Source organism: Neofelis nebulosa, chromosome 2 (assembly GCF_028018385.1).
Source record: "Neofelis nebulosa isolate mNeoNeb1 chromosome 2, mNeoNeb1.pri, whole genome shotgun sequence".
NCBI classification, from domain to species: Eukaryota; Metazoa; Chordata; class Mammalia; order Carnivora; family Felidae; genus Neofelis; species Neofelis nebulosa.
Window position 1 is genome coordinate 63,243,328 of NC_080783.1, and position 19,251 is coordinate 63,262,578.

At 38.0% G+C, this 19,251-nt stretch overlaps 1 protein-coding gene and 1 pseudogene across 9 annotated transcripts in view; one reads left to right on the forward strand and one right to left on the reverse strand.

Annotated features, from left to right (window-relative positions):
- The window catches only part of UBR3 (ubiquitin protein ligase E3 component n-recognin 3), a 239,015-nt gene that overhangs the window by 205,066 nt on the left and 14,698 nt on the right, over positions 1 to 19,251 (reverse strand). The window lies entirely within an intron of this gene.
- LOC131503121 (hydroxyacyl-coenzyme A dehydrogenase, mitochondrial-like) lies at positions 1,016 to 1,947 on the forward strand (annotated as a pseudogene).

Sequence of the window (19,251 nt, forward strand, 5' to 3'; positions counted from 1 at the left end):
CTAGAAGTTGTTAGTTGTTGAAACTGGGAGATGGATACATGAGGTTTCATTATGTTGTGCTCATTAAATAGAATGTGGGCCAATATCAAAGCCAGTAAGTATTCCATTCACATATTTAAGGCACCGAGTCAAATGAATGTAGTTTTAATTGGTCTTTAAATAAAAAATGTCACTGAAGGAGCTTTTTCCGAATAAAAGATCACAGTAGTTGGGTTCATTATGTGCATTGCCTTTATATATGTTTGAAATTTTCTGTACTAAAAAGCTAAAAAATGCTTAAAAGAAAGGAATTATTTGAATTTTTTAAATATAAATACTGGCGGCGCCTGGGTGACTCAGTTGAGCATCAGACTTTGGCTCAGGTCATGGTCTCATGGTTTGCAAGTTCGAGCCCCACATTGGGCTCTCTGCTGTCAGCGCTGAGCCTGCTTTGGATCCTCTGTTGGGCTCCTTTGTCCCTCTCCCTCCCTCCCTCCCTCCCTCCCTCCCTCCCTCTCTCTCTCTCTCTCTCTCTCTCTCTGCCCCTCCCCCACTAGCATTCTCTCTGTCTCTCTCTCTCTCTCTCAAAAATCAACATTAAAAAAAAGGTAATACTGAAGCATGTCAGGGTGAGATGACAATATTTGGAATTTCCTTCAAAATACTTCAGAAAAACAGAAGAAAAGGACAAATGAAGCAAATGTGACAAAAATCTTGGTAAATAAATGTTGAGTCCAGTGATGGGTATACGGAGGTTCAATGTTCTCGTACTTTATCTTTGTGTATGTTTGAAAATTTTGATAACACAGAAATCTTTTTCATCTTGAGGACTGGGGAAATTTCACTTTACTAATTCATTGTTGAAAAGTACATTCAGAAATATTTGTTATCATACGCACGGAAGCGTATATAAATCCCGTTTCGGGTGATGTTCTAGCAAAATTTACTAAAACTTTTAGTGTTCAAAAGCAAATGAGCGGAAAAAAGCTTTGGTGGGTCTTGTCGCGGTTCCCACCTTTGCCTTCATCTCTGCAGCATGGTTTTCATAACCCGGCAATTTGTGTACTCTGTGTGCTCCTCATCCGCTACCTCAGCCTCTGTGAAGAAAATCATCATCAACTACATGTTGGTTACTGGCAGCAAGATGATGGGCACTGACATCACCCAGGTTGCTGCAGCAACTGGCCACAACGGTGTTGGTGGACCAGACAGAGGACATGCTAGCAAAATCTAGAAATGAGATTGAGGAAAGCCTTAGGAAAGTGCCAGAGAAGAAGTCTGCATAAAACCCCAAGGCGGGTGATGAATTTGTGGAGAAGACCCTGAGCAACCTATCAACCAGCATAGATGCAGCATCCATAGTCCACAGCATGGACTTGGTGGTAGAGGCCATGCTGGAGAATTTAAAGATGAAGAATGACTTCTTCAAGAGGTTGAACAAGTTTGCCTCTGAACGTACAATCTTTGCCAGCAACACTTCCTCTCTGCAGTCTACAAACATAGCCAATGCCACCGTAAGACAGGACTGATTCGCTGGACTCCATTTCTTCAACCCAGTGCCCTTGATAAAGCTTGTGGAGGTCATTAAAACACCACTGACCGACCAGAATACACCTGAATCTCTGACAGACTTCAGCAAAGCCCTGGAAAACCATCCGGTTTCTTGTAAGAACACGTCTGAGTTTATTGTGAACTGTCTCCTAGTGCCATACCTCATGGAAGCAGTCAGGCTGCATGAATGAGTAATGCATCCAAAGGAAGATATCAACACTGCTATAAAGCTAGGAGATGGTTACTCCATGGGCCCATTTGAGCTTGATTACATAGGGCCAGATACTACAAAGTTCATCACGGACAGGCGGCATGAAATGGAACCCTTTGTTTCAACCCAGCCTGTCCTTGAAGAAGTTGGCAGCAGAGAATAAGCTTGGCAAGAAGACTGAAGAAGGACATTGCAAATACAAGTGAGGCACAGTTTCTCTGCCTCTGCGAAGAAACCCTGTAAGCAATGTACCAGCAGCCCCCCAAGTACCCATGGGAATGTTCTCTGGTCAGACATTCCCTCATACAGCACAGTCCGTTCGATGTAGGGTTTTTTTGTTTTGTTTTGTTTTGTTTTTAATGTTAGAGACAGAGTGAAAGAGAACACATGCACACATGGAAAGGAAAAACAGAGAGACAGAGACAGACAGAATCCTAAGCAGGCTCTGCACTGTCATTGCGGAGCCTGACACGGGGCTCGATCCCACAGCCCCAGGATTATGACCTGAGCTGAAATCAAGAGTCAGAGGTCCAACCAACAGAGCCACCCATGCACCCCCAATGTGCATTTTGATTGTAATCTATCTGAAGTAATTATTTACACTAGTTATAATAAGAGTAGATTCCTCCATTGAGAACTAGTTCCCTTTTATATTCTGTTCATTCTGTGTATTTTCTAACAAGTTTTATAACTCTTGAAGCAAACATTTTTCTGAACCTTATCATTTTCTTCTTAACGTTTATTTTGAGAAGGAGGGTAAGCGTGGGGAGGGGCAGAGAGAGAATCCCAAGCAGGCTCTGAGCTGTCAGCGTGCAGCCCAACACGGGGCTCAATTCCATAAAGCATGGGATCGTGACCTGTGCTACAATCAAGTCAACATGCTTAACTGACTGAGCCACCCAGGTGCCCCAAACCTTATCATTTTCATAAAGAATTGCCTGGATCCATTCACTTGTAAAGGGGACAGCCCTTCCTCCTAGTGCGTGCTAAGTTCATCACTGCCAGACAGTAATGAGCCATTGGACACATATGTGGTGTGTCTGTGAATGCTAGAGTGAGCAGCACTTGCATCTTGCATTTTTGAGAACATATGCTACCTGCAGCTTCAAGCCTTACCCTACATTTTGGGCACAACATAAGATGTCATGTCTTTATTCAACTCCTGCTATTAGAGTGGTAGGAATATCTCCATGGTTGGCAGGAAGAGGTTTTTTTTTTTTTTAATTTTTTTTTTAATGTTTATTTATTTTTGAGAGAGAGAGAGAAAGAGCATGAGCAGGGGAAGGGCAGAGAGAGAGGGAGACACAGAATCTGAAGCAGGCTCCAGGCTCTGAGCTGTCAGCACAAAGCCCAACTCAGGGCTCGAACTCACAGACCGCGAGATCAAGACCTGAGCCGAAGTCAGACGCTCAACCGAGCCACCCAAGCGCCCCGGAAGAGGTTTCATTCACATCCAAAATCTGAGTGATTATCGTCTCTTTTTTTTTTCATGAGAAATCATTGCTGCAAACTGCCTATAAATTGATTCTAATAAAATGCAATCTTTTAACCTGTGAAAATTTGAATTAAAATAAACATGAGTATAATTTAAAAAAAAAGCAAATGGGCAGAGGGCAAAGGAAAAAAGAGAGAGAGAAAGAGACAAAGAAACAGACTTTTAGCTGTAGAGAACAAATTGATGGTTATCAAAGGGAGGTGGCTGGGGAGATGGGTGAAATAGGTAGTGAGGATTAAGGAGTACATTTGTTGTGATTAGCACCAGGTATCGTATGGAAGTAATGAATCACAATATTGTACACCTGAAACTTTAACATCGTATGTTAACTATACTGGAATTAAAATAAAAATTTAATTTAAAAAAAACTTTAAGTGTTCATACCCCGCCCTAGCATTTCTACTTCTAGGGATTTATTACACAGAAATACTCCTAAATTTTTAAGACGGTATCTACAAAGATGTTTGCAATGCAAAAAAAAAAAAAAAAAAAAAAAAAAAAAAAAAAGCTAGAAACAACTCATGTTCAGTAATAAAGGTTATCCAAATTATGGCAGATCCATAAAATACTTTATGTTTGTTAAAGAGAATGAGGTAGATCAACAAGTACTGAAGTAGAATCATACCTAAGATAAATAGAGAAATGAACTACATAATAGTATACATATTGTAATATCTTTATAATTAAAATTTTGGAGAAAGAATAGGAAAGAAAATGTTAATACGTGTAAGAAAAAATATTTATATCAAATACATGTATCTGTGGAATATTAACCAGGAATATTAATTGGTGGAAATTAACCAGGAATACAATATATAACACACTCTAGCTTCTACATTAATTCTACCTATAATATTTGAATTTTGTGTAACAAACACATGCATAACTTTGTAATCAAAAGGAAAAGATTTACACTAAAAGCAAACAAACAATAAGTTATGTCATTCATTTGGTTTTAGTTCTACAATTTACAGTTTTAATTCTGAACATTTCTGGATTCATAGAGTCCTTTGAGAATCTAATGAAAGCTATAACTCTTTCTTAAGAAAAATATATACAGGGGCGCCTGGGTGGCTCAATCATTTAAGCATCTGGCTTCAGCTCAGGTCATGATCTCACTGCTCATGACTTAGAGCCCCACGTCCGTCTCTGTGCTAACAGCTCGGAGCCTGGAGCCTGGAGCCTGGAGCCTGCTTCAGATTCTGTCTCCATCTCTGGCTCTCTGTCTCTGTCTCACTCTCTCTCAAATACAAAACATATGAAAAGATTTTTTTAAAAACCATATTAAAAAAAGGAAGAAAGAAGGACCACAAAACAGAATGGTCACACACTGCTGAAGCCTATCTATCCTTAATGTTAGGTCAACAGATTACAGTGTAGAGAGATACAGATTTCCTCAGTCCTCAAGGCAGACAGATGGGCAGGGTCGGAGCAGCCTCCTCAATTGTTTCTGTGGCCCATCCAAATATCATTTCCATGTCTAGCATACTATGAAAAAGGTTAGGAAGTACTGTATCTTAAGGTCCAAACCTTTATTTTAAAGGTAAATATGGTTGGGGTACCTGGGTGGCTCAGTCGGTTAAGTATCCGACTTCAGCTCAGGTCATGATCTCATGGTTCATGGGTTCGAGCCCCATGTCGGGCTCTTTGCTGACAGCCCAGAGTCTGGGGCCTGCTTCTGTATCTCCCCCTCTCTCTGCCCCTCCCCCACTCTCACTCTGTCTCTCTGTCTCTGAAAAATAAATAAACATTAAAGATAAATAAGGTTGGGGCGCCTGGGTGGCGCAGTCGGTTAAGCGTCCGACTTCAGCCAGGTCACGATCTCGCGGTCCGGTCCGTGAGTTCGAGCCCCGCGTCAGGCTCTGGGCTGATGGCTTGGAGCCTGGAGCCTGTTTCCGATTCTGTGTCTCCCTCTCTCTGCCCCTCCCCCGTTCATGCTCTGTCTCTCTGTCCCAAAAATAAAAAAATAAAAAAAACGTTGAAAAAAAAAATAAAGATAAATAAGGTTGTGTCAAGATGGCCAAGTAGTTTAAGGCACCAGACTCAAGCACCTGCTTCATAAAGATAAATATGAACTTAAGAACATCTTTCAGCTGTGACACACAAAATCTAATAAGCAAAATCAAGGAAAGATTTCTATTTTTAAAAGCTTAAAAAAAAAAAAAAAAAAAAGCCTGGCCTGTGTGACAGGTTAGACAAGTGGTGATCGAAGATAATTTAATTATACTGCCTACAAGGATAAATATGAAGAACAAACAGATGAAAGGAAAGCCAGAAGAGAAGAATGGGAACACATACACTAAAGGATGCAATGAAAAACTTGACAGTTGAAAAGCAGGAAAAGAGAAAGGATTAGATGAAGGAGGGCACAGAAATCTCTCTTAGACACTTTCCACGTAGAAAAGAAATGAATTCAAAAGTGCTACTGGGCAGCCAGTGAAGAACCATTTGAACAGTGTCAAGTGGCATCAAGAGTGAAATTTCAACCTTGAACTAACTTTGCCCAAGGAACAAGAGTGGTCTAAGCAACCTAGGGACTGGGATTACAGGAGTATATCAGATGGCTATTGACTGAAAAAATTAATAGCCAGAAGACTTAAGGACCAAGCTCTGAGAGCTAGTTAAAATAATGTAAGACTGTGCAATACTGGTATAACACATTATAAGATCAACAAAATTGGTTTTCATATTTCAAACTGATCATAGTGTGGGAACTAAAGCATCTTACATTTTACATAGCAAGTGTTCAATGAAGACTTGAGGAAATGAATGAATCTAATAATAGAACACCAAGATGATTTCAAGGGCATCCAGTTAAAAAATAACCAGACTTCCTGTGAACAGCAACAACAAAAAGGACTAGACACCCATTTAATAATACGAGCTTTTCAATTATATTTTAAAGAACCACTGTATGCCTGACACTGACAACTTAGGCCCCAGGAATACAGGGGCCTTGCTCTCATGGAGCTAACTTTCTACTGGGGGAGTGAGTAGAAGATGACAGAGAAAGAAACAAAAACATAAATATGAATAATAAGCTCTGCAAAAATAATTTGACGGCATGATTTACAGAATGTGTCTACCAGGCTCCTTTAAATTGGGTTTGAAATGGAAGGCCTTTCTGAAGAGGTAATATTTAGGATACAGGCCAAATGACATAAAGAAGCTAGGCTAGGCACACCAAGCTCTGTAGGTGTATTGTCAAGAGGTCTGACAAAAGCCAACTGCGTATAAACAGGTATGAAAGATCTCTCCCCAAGTGAACAGGAAGAGGCCTTTCTAGACAACTGGTATGGCTCCAAAGAAAAAATGAGGCAGAAAGTAATGTGTTCACAATAGCAGCTCACAGGTCACAGATACTTTCTTCAAAGAATCCAGCAGTTTTGAATGATTAAGATTAAATATTCCTTAGTGGAGCAGGATGTTATGGCAATAATAGAAAGGTTGAACAGAACTACAGAAACAGTTAATAAAATAACCTCTCCAAATTTTATTTTACCTCAACTTTTTAAAATTTTTCATTGAAATCTGACAGAAAATTTCCAAAAAAATAAGTGCAGCTCAGTGAAGTATCACAAACAGCACACCTATGTAACCAACTAGATCTAGAAACAAAACATTCCCAGTATCCCAGAAACTCTCCTTGTGACTCCTACAATACTGAGTTTAAATGACTAAAAGCGGAATTCCAGGATTCTGAGAGAAGGGAGGAGATAGGATGGGAAGGGAGTGGACAGGACCAGAGAGGAGAGAAGGGAAGAAAGAAAAAAGGACCAGAGATTCCTGGTGGTCCATTTGCAAATTATTAAGACTTAGTTGGCGGGGGGGGGGGGGGGGGGGGCCTAGGACGGTAAGAAAAGGCCAATTCAAATAACTCAAGCACATATTTCAAAAATTAGAAAAGCATCTAAGATAAGCTCCCCTAAAAATCAGACTGTGGCATATACATCCTATTCCCAAATAGCACAAATTACACACATATACACTATTCTGCATATAATTTAAGGTAATTCACAAAGATCCCTGGAAAGACAGGCATCCCATATTAAAAGCCCTTGAAATAAACTGTTCTCTTCATTTTACAGATGGGGAAACCTCAGAAACACTAAATGACATGCCTAACTAGTAAAATTGTTTAAAAAAAAAATTCCTAAAGATGACAAAAGACATACCGTAAAGATATATGGTTTCCACTAAATTGACCTATATATTTAATATGACCTCAGTAAAAATACCAGTAAGGAATAAACAAGGTCACTCTGAGATTCCTATGGAAAAGAAAGGTTAAGAAAATTTTGAACAATAAGACTAATAATAAAATAGCTTTACCAGATATTAAAACTTACTTTAAAATAATCAAAACTGTGGTAGACAGCTTTTAGGGAGCTTACATTTTAGAAGACAGTAATAGACATTAATGATAAATGTAATTAAATAAACATAAAGTAAAGAAAGGTGAAGTTAGGTCAGAAATTCAGTTCCAAATTCACCTATATGTGTTCTTATGCCATTTCTCTAGATATACAGTTCTACATCTCTAATTTGTACAGCTTAAAGTATTAATTCATCTCATGTCTAAAATTATTAGAAATAAAGAAAACAAATTCCATCTATATAGATTTAATATTATTTGGTGAGGCCTAAAGTACTACCAAAACAAAAGCAAAATATTTATGAAAACTCTAAGTTCTAAATTCAGTCACAGTGTGCATATAGGATCAGAAGACATGTAAATTAGAGATGTACAGTAAATTAGAGATGTACAGTAAATTAGAAGACAGCAAAATTAGAAATGTACATGTATTAAAGTATTAACATAGTAAATAAATTATATTGAATGCTCAAGGGCAGAAAGGAAACAATGTGGTAATGGTACATAAAAAGGTCTATCAATGGACAAATTAATTATTGTGAATCCAAATACAGAATCAAATCCATATGGAATTTAATTCATGACAAGGCAGATTTCAATCTATGAGGAAAACATGGTTTATTATGAATGATATTGAGATGAATTGAGTAACCAGCAAAGATTCGGGGGAGGAGTAATCTCCTCACACCTTATACCATGATAACAGATAAATAAGACCCATATCAAACTTCTACAGATGAAAAATATCAGAAATGAAAAATACACCACACAGGATAACAGTAGATTAGACACTAGAAAAAAAAAAAGATGAGCGATTTAACTAACCTAACAATAAGAAATGGGGCGTCTGGGGGGCTCAGTTGGTTTAGCATTTGATTCTTAACTTAAGGTCAGGTCATGATCCCAGGATCATGGGACTGAGCCCTGTGTCAGGCTCTGTGCTAAGCATGGAGCCTGCTGAAGATTGTCTCCCTCTCTCTCACTGCCCCTCTCCCCCGCTCATCCATGCACATGCGCGCACACTCCCTCTCCTCACTAAAATAAATAAAATTATTTAAAAAATAAGAAACTATCCAAAATAAAGCACAGAGACTGAGAACATAAACAAAACTTATGTGAAGAGTGACAATAACAAGCAGTCTTGCATTACCCTGGAAACCCAAAAAGGGGAAGAGGGGAGAAAACACAAATATCTGAAGAATTGCTGAAGTTTCCCCAAATTTGCTGAAAACCATAAAATTACAGATCCAAGAACTCATCAAATCCCAACCAGAATAAACTTTTTTTAAAGCCATACAAAGGCACTTCATAATCAAACTGCTGAAAGCCAGTGGTAAGAAAATCTTCAAAGTGGGGCGCCTGGGTGGCTCAGTCGGGTTAAGTGTCCAACTTCAGCTCAGGTCATAATCTCGCAGCTCATGAGTTCGAGGCCTGCGTCGGGCTCTGTGCTGAGAGATCAGAGCCTGGAGCCTGCTTCGGATTCTGTGACTCCCTCTCTCTCTGCCCCTAACCCACTCGCATTCTGTCTCTGTCTCTCTCAAAAATAAATAAACATTAAAAAAAAAAAATTTTTTTTTTTTAAAGAAAATCTTTGGGGCACCTGGGTAGCTCAGTCAGTTGAGCGTCCAACTTCAGCTCAGGTCACGATCTCACAGTTCGTGAGTTCGAGCCCCACACCGGGCTCTTTGCTGATGGCTCGGAGCCTGGAGCCTGGTTCGGATTCTGTGACTCCCTCTCTCTCTGCCCCTCTCCCACTTGTGCTCTGTCTCTCTCTGTCTCTGTCTTTCAAAAATAAATAAATGTAAAAAAATTTTTTTTTCATTTAAAAAAAAATAAAAAGAAAAAAAGAAAATCTTCAAAGCAACAAGAAAATGACCCATTATGTACAGAGCAACAAAAATACAAAGGACAGCAGACTTTTCAACAGGAACTGTATAATCAGAACACAATGTAGAACCATATTTAAAGCGCTAGAAGAAAAAAAGCAAACCTGTGACTCTAGAATTCTTACCTCCAAGAAAACACCCTTCAAAACTGAAGGTAAATGAAAACTTTCCAGACAAAATCTTTCCAGAGAAAATTCATTGCTATCATACCTGTACCATAAGAAATATTAAAGGAAATTTTTCAAGCAATATTATGATAAGCCCACATGGCAGGAAACTGATCCTCCTGTCAACAGTCATGTGAGTGACCCACCTTGAAGGTGGATCTTCCAGTCCCTGGAAGACTGTAAACCCAGCCAAGGTTTTTACTACAACCCCATGAGACACTATGCCAAAACAACCCACATAAGCCACTTCCAAATCCCTAGTCCATAGAAACTATGAGATGACAAATTTTTATTGTTTGAAGCTTCTAAGTTTCAGAGTGATTTGTTACACAGTGATAGATAACTACCAAAAACACTATCAACAAACTAGACCTAACCAACAATAATAGAACACTACAAACTACAACAGCTAGAAGCTCATTCCATTGTTCATAAAATATATCCTAATAAATACCTTTTTTTCATTTTTAAGAAGTACTGGGATATTACTGACTGACAGAATTATGTAGTCAAACACACAGACCTTTTCAAATGATCTACACTGTATATGTTTATCAACATACATATCAATATACCCACTCTCCATCCTCTTCTTCCTACTGAACTGTGACCCTCAAAAATTCATACATTGAAGTCCTAACCCCCACTGTGACTGTATGTGGAGACAGGACCTTTGAGGAGGTAACTAAGGTTAAGTGAAGTCATAGAGTGGAGCCCTAATCCAATACAACTAGTGTCACTATAAGAAGAGAAAAATAGGGCCACCTGGGTGGTTCAGTTGTTCGAGCGTCTGACATCAGCTCAGATCATGATCTCATGGCTCATGGGTTCAAGACCCGCATCGGTCTCTGTGTTTACAGCTCAGAGCCTGAAGCCTGCTTCAGATTCTGTGTCTCCCTCTCTCTCTGCCCCTCCCCCACTCGTACTCTGTCTCTCAAAAATAAACATAAAAAAAAAAGAAGAAGAGAAAGAGACACCAGGGTTACACACATACACACAGGAAAGACCATGTGCAGATACAGGGAGAAGGCAGCCATCTATGGCCCAGGAGAGAAGCCTCAGTAGAAACCAAACCTGCCAGCACCTTGATCTTGGACTTCCAGGCTCCAGAACTGTGAAAAATAAATTTCTACTGTTTAAGCCCCCCTGTCTATGGTATTATGTTATGGCAGCAAGCTAATATACTCCCTCAATGGGACACAACTGCCTAAATACACAATGGAGCCCGCCTTATGGCCAGCACTGAAATTAGTCCAAACCAGACTGATGGCTTTTCAGTACTGACAAGCAGAAAATATCAATGAATGGTATATGGATCTTACCACTTTATGGTATTGAAACATTTTAAATGAACATTACACAAACTATGTTCTCAGACCACAAAGCAATTAAAATGGAAATCAGTAACAGACATAGGCTTAAAAATCCTTAAAAATTTGAAAATTTACACACCTGCAAACAATGCATGGACCATGCTTAGTGCTTGGCTAAGTACTAAAGCAATGGATATTCTCATTGTACTGATGGAGAAGAGTGTAAATTAACATACCAAATATGAGGACAATTTGGCAATATTGTATTAAAGGTATAAATGTATACCTATTTCACCCAGTAGTTCAAGGAACTAGAGTCAGGACTGCCCAATTTCTGATCTAGAACTTTTTCACAAAACCTACAAGAACATTTTTTCAAGGTACAAAGAAAGAATTTTCATATGGTGTCCAGATGAAAGAGTTAAGCTGTAAGATGTAGTATAGCCAAAATAATAAAATATTATAACCCCCATAGTTTTCAACAGCTTGAACAATCAAAGAGAAAAATAAAATAAAATAAAAAATTTTTAAAGGGGGTGAATTCAAACAATTCTACCAAGCAGGACACAAAGACTGGCACTTAGCCAGGGAGCATAGCCTAGGGACCCACCCAATCAGGGCTGATTAAGGACCTAGCCTGTGGCCCCACCCAATCACAGAGTCCAGCTAGCTACACTACCTGGCCAGGAAGCACAGCCTGCGATTCTGTCCAACCAGAGATTATTATGGAGCCCAGCCAATGGCCCTGCCTGACCATAGAACCCAGCCAGCAGCCCCACCTGAATGCAGACCCATCTGACAGTAAAACCCAGCCAGGGGACCCCTCTCAACTTAAGAGCACAGGCAGTGGCTCCACCCAACCAGACACCCTGAAGTGCTGCTTGCCAATGAATAGTATCAGCTGGCCCATTCAGAATCCCAGGCTGAGGTGAATGAAGAAAATCTTTCCCTACCAAGGTGAACATGTAAAGACTGGAAAAGGAGACCACTTCCTCAAATGCACACGTCCCAACATAAGGATAGAAGGATCAAGAAGAATCAGGTAAACCTGAAACCACCAAAGGAAATCAATAAGGTTCCTCTATGAAGAAATGGAGATGAACTGAATGACAAAGAATTCAGAATAATCCTCTTAAATAAGTTTTGTGAACTACAAGAAAACCCTGATAGAAAATAAGCAAAAATACAGGGAAAATACATAAATAAAATAAGTTCAAGAAGAAATGAAAATCATGTAAAAAACAAACAGAAATTCTACAGCTGAAGAATATAACTGAACTGAAAAATTCAACAGAACTATTCAATAGCAGACTTCACCAGGAAAGAATGCATAAAAACAAGACATGCCATTTGAAATCTCCAGTCAGCAGAGCAAGAGGAAAAAAGAATAAGAAAGAATGAAGAAAGCTACAGGACTCATAAGACACGACTCAAACAAACAACATACATCATTATAGGAATCACAAAAGGAGGACAGAGAGAAGGGGACCAAAAGTCTATTTAAAGAAATAATGGCTGGGACGCCTAGGTGGCACAGGTGGTTACGCATTTGGCTCTAGGGGCGCCTGGATGGCTCAGTCAGTTGAGCGTCCCACTTCGGCTCAAGTTATGATCTCCTGGTCCATGAGTTTGAGCCCTGTGTTGGGCTCTGTGCTGACAGCTCAGAGCCTGGAGCCTGCTTCAGATTCTGTGTCTTCCTCCCTCCCTGCACCTCCTCCATTTGCACTTTGTCTGTCTGTCTGTCTCTCTCTCTCTCTTTAAAATATATTTTTAAAAATATATTTTTTAACAAAAAAAAAAGCATTTGACTCTTGATCTCAGCTCAGGTTATGATCTCACAGTTTGTGAGTTTGAGCCCCACATGGGCCTGTGTGCTGATGGAGCAGTCTGCTTGGAATTCTATCTCTCCTTCTCTCTGCCCCTTCCAGCTCGTGCCTTCTCTCTCTCTCTCTCTATCTCTCTCAAAATAAACTTAAAAAAATTTTTTTCAAATAAAGAGATAATGGCCGAAAACATCCCAAATTTGGGGAAATAAAAAGAACACCAAGACTCAGGAGGCCCTAAAGTCCCTAAGTAGGTTTAGTCCCAAAAGGTCTACATTGAGACCCATTATCATTAAGTTATCAAAACCACATATCTGACAAAAGACAAGTATCTAGAATATATTAAGAAATCTCAAAACTCAACTGTAAAAAACAACAACAACAAAAATTCAATTAGAAAGTAGGCAAAAGAGGGACACCTGGGTGGCCCAGCTGGTTGAGCATCTGACTTTTGATTTTGGCTCAGGTCATGATCCCAGGATCCTGGGAACAAGCCCCACATTGGGGTTTAGGATTCTCTCTCTCTCTCTCTCTCTCTCTCTCTCCTTCTCCCTCTCTCTCTCTCTCCCCCTCTGCCCTCTTCCCCCACTTGTGTGCTCTCACTCTCTCTTGCTCTAAAAGGAAAATAAACAGCAACACAATAATATAATAAGAAACTGTGATACTTCACTCTCAACAATGGATAGATCATCCAGACAGGAAATTAATAAGGAAACAGCAGATGGGAACAACACTATAAACCAAACAGATGTAACAGACACATACAGAACATTCCATCCAACAGTGACAGAATACACATTCATCTCAAAACAGAACATTATCCTAAAAAGATCATATGTTAGACCACAAAACAAGTCTTAACAAATTTAAGAAACTGAAATTACATCTTTTCTGAACACAATGAAAACTATAAAACTAGAAATCAATAACAGGAGAGAACCTGGGATTCTCACAAACACACAGAAATTAGACAATAAACTCCTGAACAACCAACAGATCGAAAAAGGAAAATAAAAAAATATCTTGAAACAAATGAAAATGGAAACAAACCAAACTAAAACCTACAAGATGCAGAAAAAGCAGGTATAAGAGGGAAATTTATAGCTATAAATGTCTGCATTAAGGAAAAAGAAAGATTACCAATAAACAACCTACCTTGACATGTCAAGGAACGAGGGGGAAAAAAAGAAAGAACAAAGCCCAAAGCAGAAGGAAGAAAACAGAACAGAGCAGAAATAAATGAAATTAAAAATGGAAAACCAATAGAAAAGAACAACAAAACTAAGAGTTGGTTTTTTTGCAAAGATAAACAAAACTGACCAATCTTTAAGTAGACTAATCAACAGAAAAAGAACAATGACTCAAATTAATAAAATTATAAATGAAAGAGAAGAAATTACAATTAGTAGCACAGAAATATAAAGGATAAGAGTCTACTACAAACAATTAAATACCAAAAATTTGACAATCTAGAATAAATGGACAAATTCCTAGAAACATACAACCACTAAAGACTGAATCAATGAAAAAAACCAGAAAATCTGAACAGACCAATAACATAAAGAGACTGAATCAGTAATCAAATCCCTCCCAGACAAAAAAGCTCAGGACCAGATGGCTTCACTGGTGAATTCCGCCAGACATTTAAAGAAGAATTAATGCCAATCCTTCTCAAATTCTTCCAAAATACCGAAGAGGAATGAACACTCTCAATTTCATTTTGCGAGGCAAACATTACTCTGGTAAGACACTAAAAGAAAAGAAACTTACAGGCCAATATCCCTGATGCATATTGATGCAAAAATTCTCAACAAAATGCTAGCAAACTGAACGCAACAGCACATGAAAAAATCAGATCCTACACCAAAAGGGAGTTACCCCCGGGATATAAGGATGGTTCAAAATACACAAATTAATCAATGTAACACCACATTAACAGAATGATGGATAAAAATCATACAATAATCTCAACAGATGCAGAAAAAGTATGTGACAAAAATCAACATCTGTTGCATGATAAAAACTCCACAAGAGTGTTATGCCAAGTGAAATAAGCCATACAGAGAAAGACAGATACCATATGTGTTCACTCTTATGTGGATCCTGAGAAACTTAACAGGAACCCATGGGGGAGGGGAAGGAAAAAAAAAAAAGAGGTTAGAGTAGGAGAGAGCCAAAGCATAGGAGACTCTTAAAAACTGAGAACAAACTGAGGGCTGATGGAGGGTGGGAGGGAGAGGAGGGTGGGTGATGGGTACTGAGGAGGGCACCTGTTGGGATGAGCACTGGGTGTTGTATGGAAACCTATTTGACAATAAATTTCATATATTAAAAAAAAAAAAAAACTCCACAAACTGAGTACAGAGGAAATAAACTTCAACATAATAAAAGTTACATATGGCAAGCCCATAGCTAACCTCATACTAAATGGTGAAAAAATGAAAGCTTTCCTCTACAATCATGAACAAGATATGGATGCCTACTATCATCACTTCTACTCAACAAAGCACTAGAAGTCCTAATGACAACAACTAGGCAAGAACAAGAAATAAAAGGCATTCAAATCAGAAAGAAAAAAGTGAAATTACCTGTTTACAGATGACATATTATACATAGAAAACCCTAAAGACTGCACCAAAAAACGATTAGAATATTACTAGTATCACAGGATACAAATCAACATACAAAAATCAATTGCATTTTTATATTCTAACAATGAATTATATGCAAGTAAAATGAAAAAAAAATCTCATTTACAGTAGTAGCAATAAGATATGTAGAAATAAATTTAACAAAGGAGGTGAAAGATTTGTGCACTGAAAACTATAAAATACTGTTGAAAGAAATTGAAGACACAAATAAATGGAAATATATCCCATGTTCATGGACAGGAAGAATCAATATTGTTAAAATGTCCATACTAGGGGCACCTGGGTGGCTCAGTCGGTTGAGTGTCCGACTTCGATTCAGGTCATGATCTCGCGGTCCGTGAGTTCGAGCCCCGCGTGGGGCTCTGTGCTGACCGCTCAAAGCCTGGAGCCTGTTTCAGATTCTGTGTCTCCCTCTCTCTGACCCTCCCCCATTCATGCTCTGTCTCTCTCCGTCTCAAAAATAAATAAACGCTAAAAAAAAAAATTTTTTTTTAAATAAAATAAAATGTCCATACTAGACAAAGCAATTTATAGAATCAGTGTGACCCCTATCAAAATTCCAAAAGGGTTTTTCATAGAAATAGAAAAAAACATTTTGACATTTTTAAGACACTACACTTGACAACAGAATAATACACACTTTTTTCAAGTGCACATGGAACATTCACCAAGTTAGACCATATTCTGGGCTATGAAGGAAACCTTTAAAAAAAAAAAGTTAACAATTTTATTTAGTTATTTATTTTTATTTTGAGAGAGAGATAGAATCCATGCTCAGCATACAGCCCAACATGGGGCTCAATCCCACAACCCTGGGATCATGACCTGAGCCAAAATCAAGAGTCAGACACTCAACTGACATAGCCACCCAGGTGCCCCAAAGTTAACAATTTTTAAAAAGTTGATATATAAGTATGTTCTCTGACTATAACAGAATTCACCTAGAAATTATTAAAAAACAATCTTGGAAAATCCTCAAAACTTCTAAAAAATCTTTGGGCCAACAAGGAAGCTCTGGAAAACAGAAAATAGTGTGACTTGAATAAAAATAAAAACATTAAAATTTGTGGGATTCCTCTAAAAATGTACATAGAAATTTATAGTATCACTGACATTAGAAAAAGTCACAAAGCATTGATCTAAAAATGCCACCTTAAAAAAATCAAAAAGAAATGACAAAATTAAACCCAAACAAGAAGGAAGACAATAATAACGAGCACATATCAGTGAAATAAAGAACAGATGGGGGGGAAAAAAGAGACAGAGAAATCAATAAAACCAAAAGCTGATTTCATGAAAAGGGCAACACAAATGAAAATTTTTGTTTGCTCAGAAAATTCTATTTAGATGAAATGGACAAATTCTTTGAAAGATTAAAACTGCCAAACTGTACATAAGAAAAAAAAAAAAGTAACCTGAATAAGTACTACATCATTAAAGAAACTGGGGCGCCTGGGTGGCTCTGTCGGTCAGGCATCCGACTTCAGCTCAGGTCATGATCTCATGGTTCATGAGTTTGAGCCCCATGTGGGGCTTGTCACTGGCAGCAGAGTCCACTTCAGATCCTCCATCTCCCTCTCTCTGCTCTTCTCCAGCTTGCACTCTCTCTCTCCAAAATAAATAAACTTAATAAAAAAGAAATTAAATTTTTACTTAAAAAAGCTTCCAACAGTAAATACTCTAAACTTATTATTGTTTCACTGTCCAACTCCACCAAACATTTGAGGGAGAAATAGTTATATTCTTCATAAACCCTTAAAAATATATACATAGAAGAAGAAAACCTTCCTTCATCTTACATAAGTAGCGTTACCTTGATACCAAAATCAGACAAAGATATTACCAAAGAAGAAAACAAACATATGACAAAAGAAGTCCAATATTCCTCTTGAACACAGAAACAAAAATCCTCACATCAAAATACTAGCAATTGGAATCTAGCAATATGTAAAAAAAGACATGCATCATGACCAAATACAGTTTATTCTAGGAATGCAAGACTGGTTCAATATTCAAAAATTATTCCATGTAATTCACCATATCTACAATTAAAAAGAAAAACAATACAATTATCTCATTTGAAGCAAAAAATCACTTGACAAAATCCAACAACCCATTCATGATTTTTTAAAAAAATTTTTTCTCAGCAAACCAGGAACAGAAGAGAAATTCCTCAATCTGAGAAAAGACATCTACAAAATCTTATAGCTAACATCATATTTAATGATAAAAGATTTACTTTTCCCTAACATCAGGAACAAGATAAGGATGTCCATATCTATCACTTCTGCTCAATAGTGTAATAGAGGTTCTGTTCCACGTAATCAGGAAAATGAATAAACAGCACTAAGATTTGAAAGGATGTAAAACTATATTCAGACTCAGCATACTCACCTACATAGAAAACCTAATGGAGTCTACAAAAAGCTACTAGAATAAATACGTTTAGCAAGGTTCACGATCAATATACAAAATTTACTTGGATTTCTATTTACTAGCAACAATCAGAAATTGAAATATTTTCAACTACCACTTATAATAGTATAAAAATATGAAACACTTAGTCATTTGGGGCGCCTGGGTGGCGCAGTCGGTTAAGCGTCCGACTTCAGCCAGGTCACGATCTCGCGGTCCGTGAGTTCGAGCCCCGCGTCAGGCTCTGGGCTGATGGCTCGGAGCCTGGAACCTGTTTCCGATTCTGTGTCTCCCTCTCTCTCTGCCCCTCCCCCGTTCATGCTCTGTCTCTCTCTGTCCCAAAAATAAATAAAAAACGTTGAAAAAAAAAAAAATTTAAAAAATGTACAAGATGTGTTCACTGAAAGCTACAAAACATTGCTGAAAGAAATTAAAGAAGACCTTAAAAAATGAATAGATTTACTGTAAGTTGGAAGACTTAGTAATGTTAGGATGTCAGTTCTTCCCAAACTGATCTGCAGATACAACACAATCCCAGTCAAAATCTAAGCAGGCTTTCTTTCTTGTAGAAACTGATAGGTTTAATCCAAAATTCATATGGAAATGCAAAGTTACCCACAGTAACTTTGAAATTAAAAATACTAAAGTTGGAAAGTTGATACTATCTGTTTTTACTACAATCTTACTACGGTAATCCAGAGAGTTTGGCTCTGGCATAAAAATAGAAAGTCCAGGGATGCCTGAGTGGCTCAGTCAGTTAAGCGCAGATCTTGATTTCAGCTCAGGTCATGATCTCACAGTTTATGAGATAAAGCCCCACTTTGGGCTCCATGCTGACAGTGCACAGTGCCTGCTTCTAAATCTCTCTCTCCCTCTCTCTCTGCTCCTCCGCAGCTTGTGCTCTCTCTCTCTCTCAAAATAAATAAATAAAAACTGTAAAAAATTAAAAAAAAAACAAAAACAAACAGAAAGTCCAGAAACATCCACACATATATGGACAACTCTTTTTTTGACAAAGGTGCCAAAGCTATTCAATGAAGAAAGGACAGTATTTTCAACAACTGGATACCCATATGCAACAAAATGGACTTTGAGCCATACCTCATACCATATATAAAAATTAACTCAAAATTGATCATAGACCTAAACCTATAAAACTTCTAGAAGAAAATCTTGATGCCGAGTTAGGTAAATACTTCTTGATCTAACATCAAAGATAGGATCCAAAAGAGGCCAACACATTGATAAGTTGGACTTCACCAAAATTAAAAACCTCTGGTCTTCAAAAGATACTGTAAGTAGATAAGCCATAAACCAGAAAAAAATATTTGCAAATCATATACCTGAAAAATTACTTGTATCCACAATAAATAAGGAACTATATC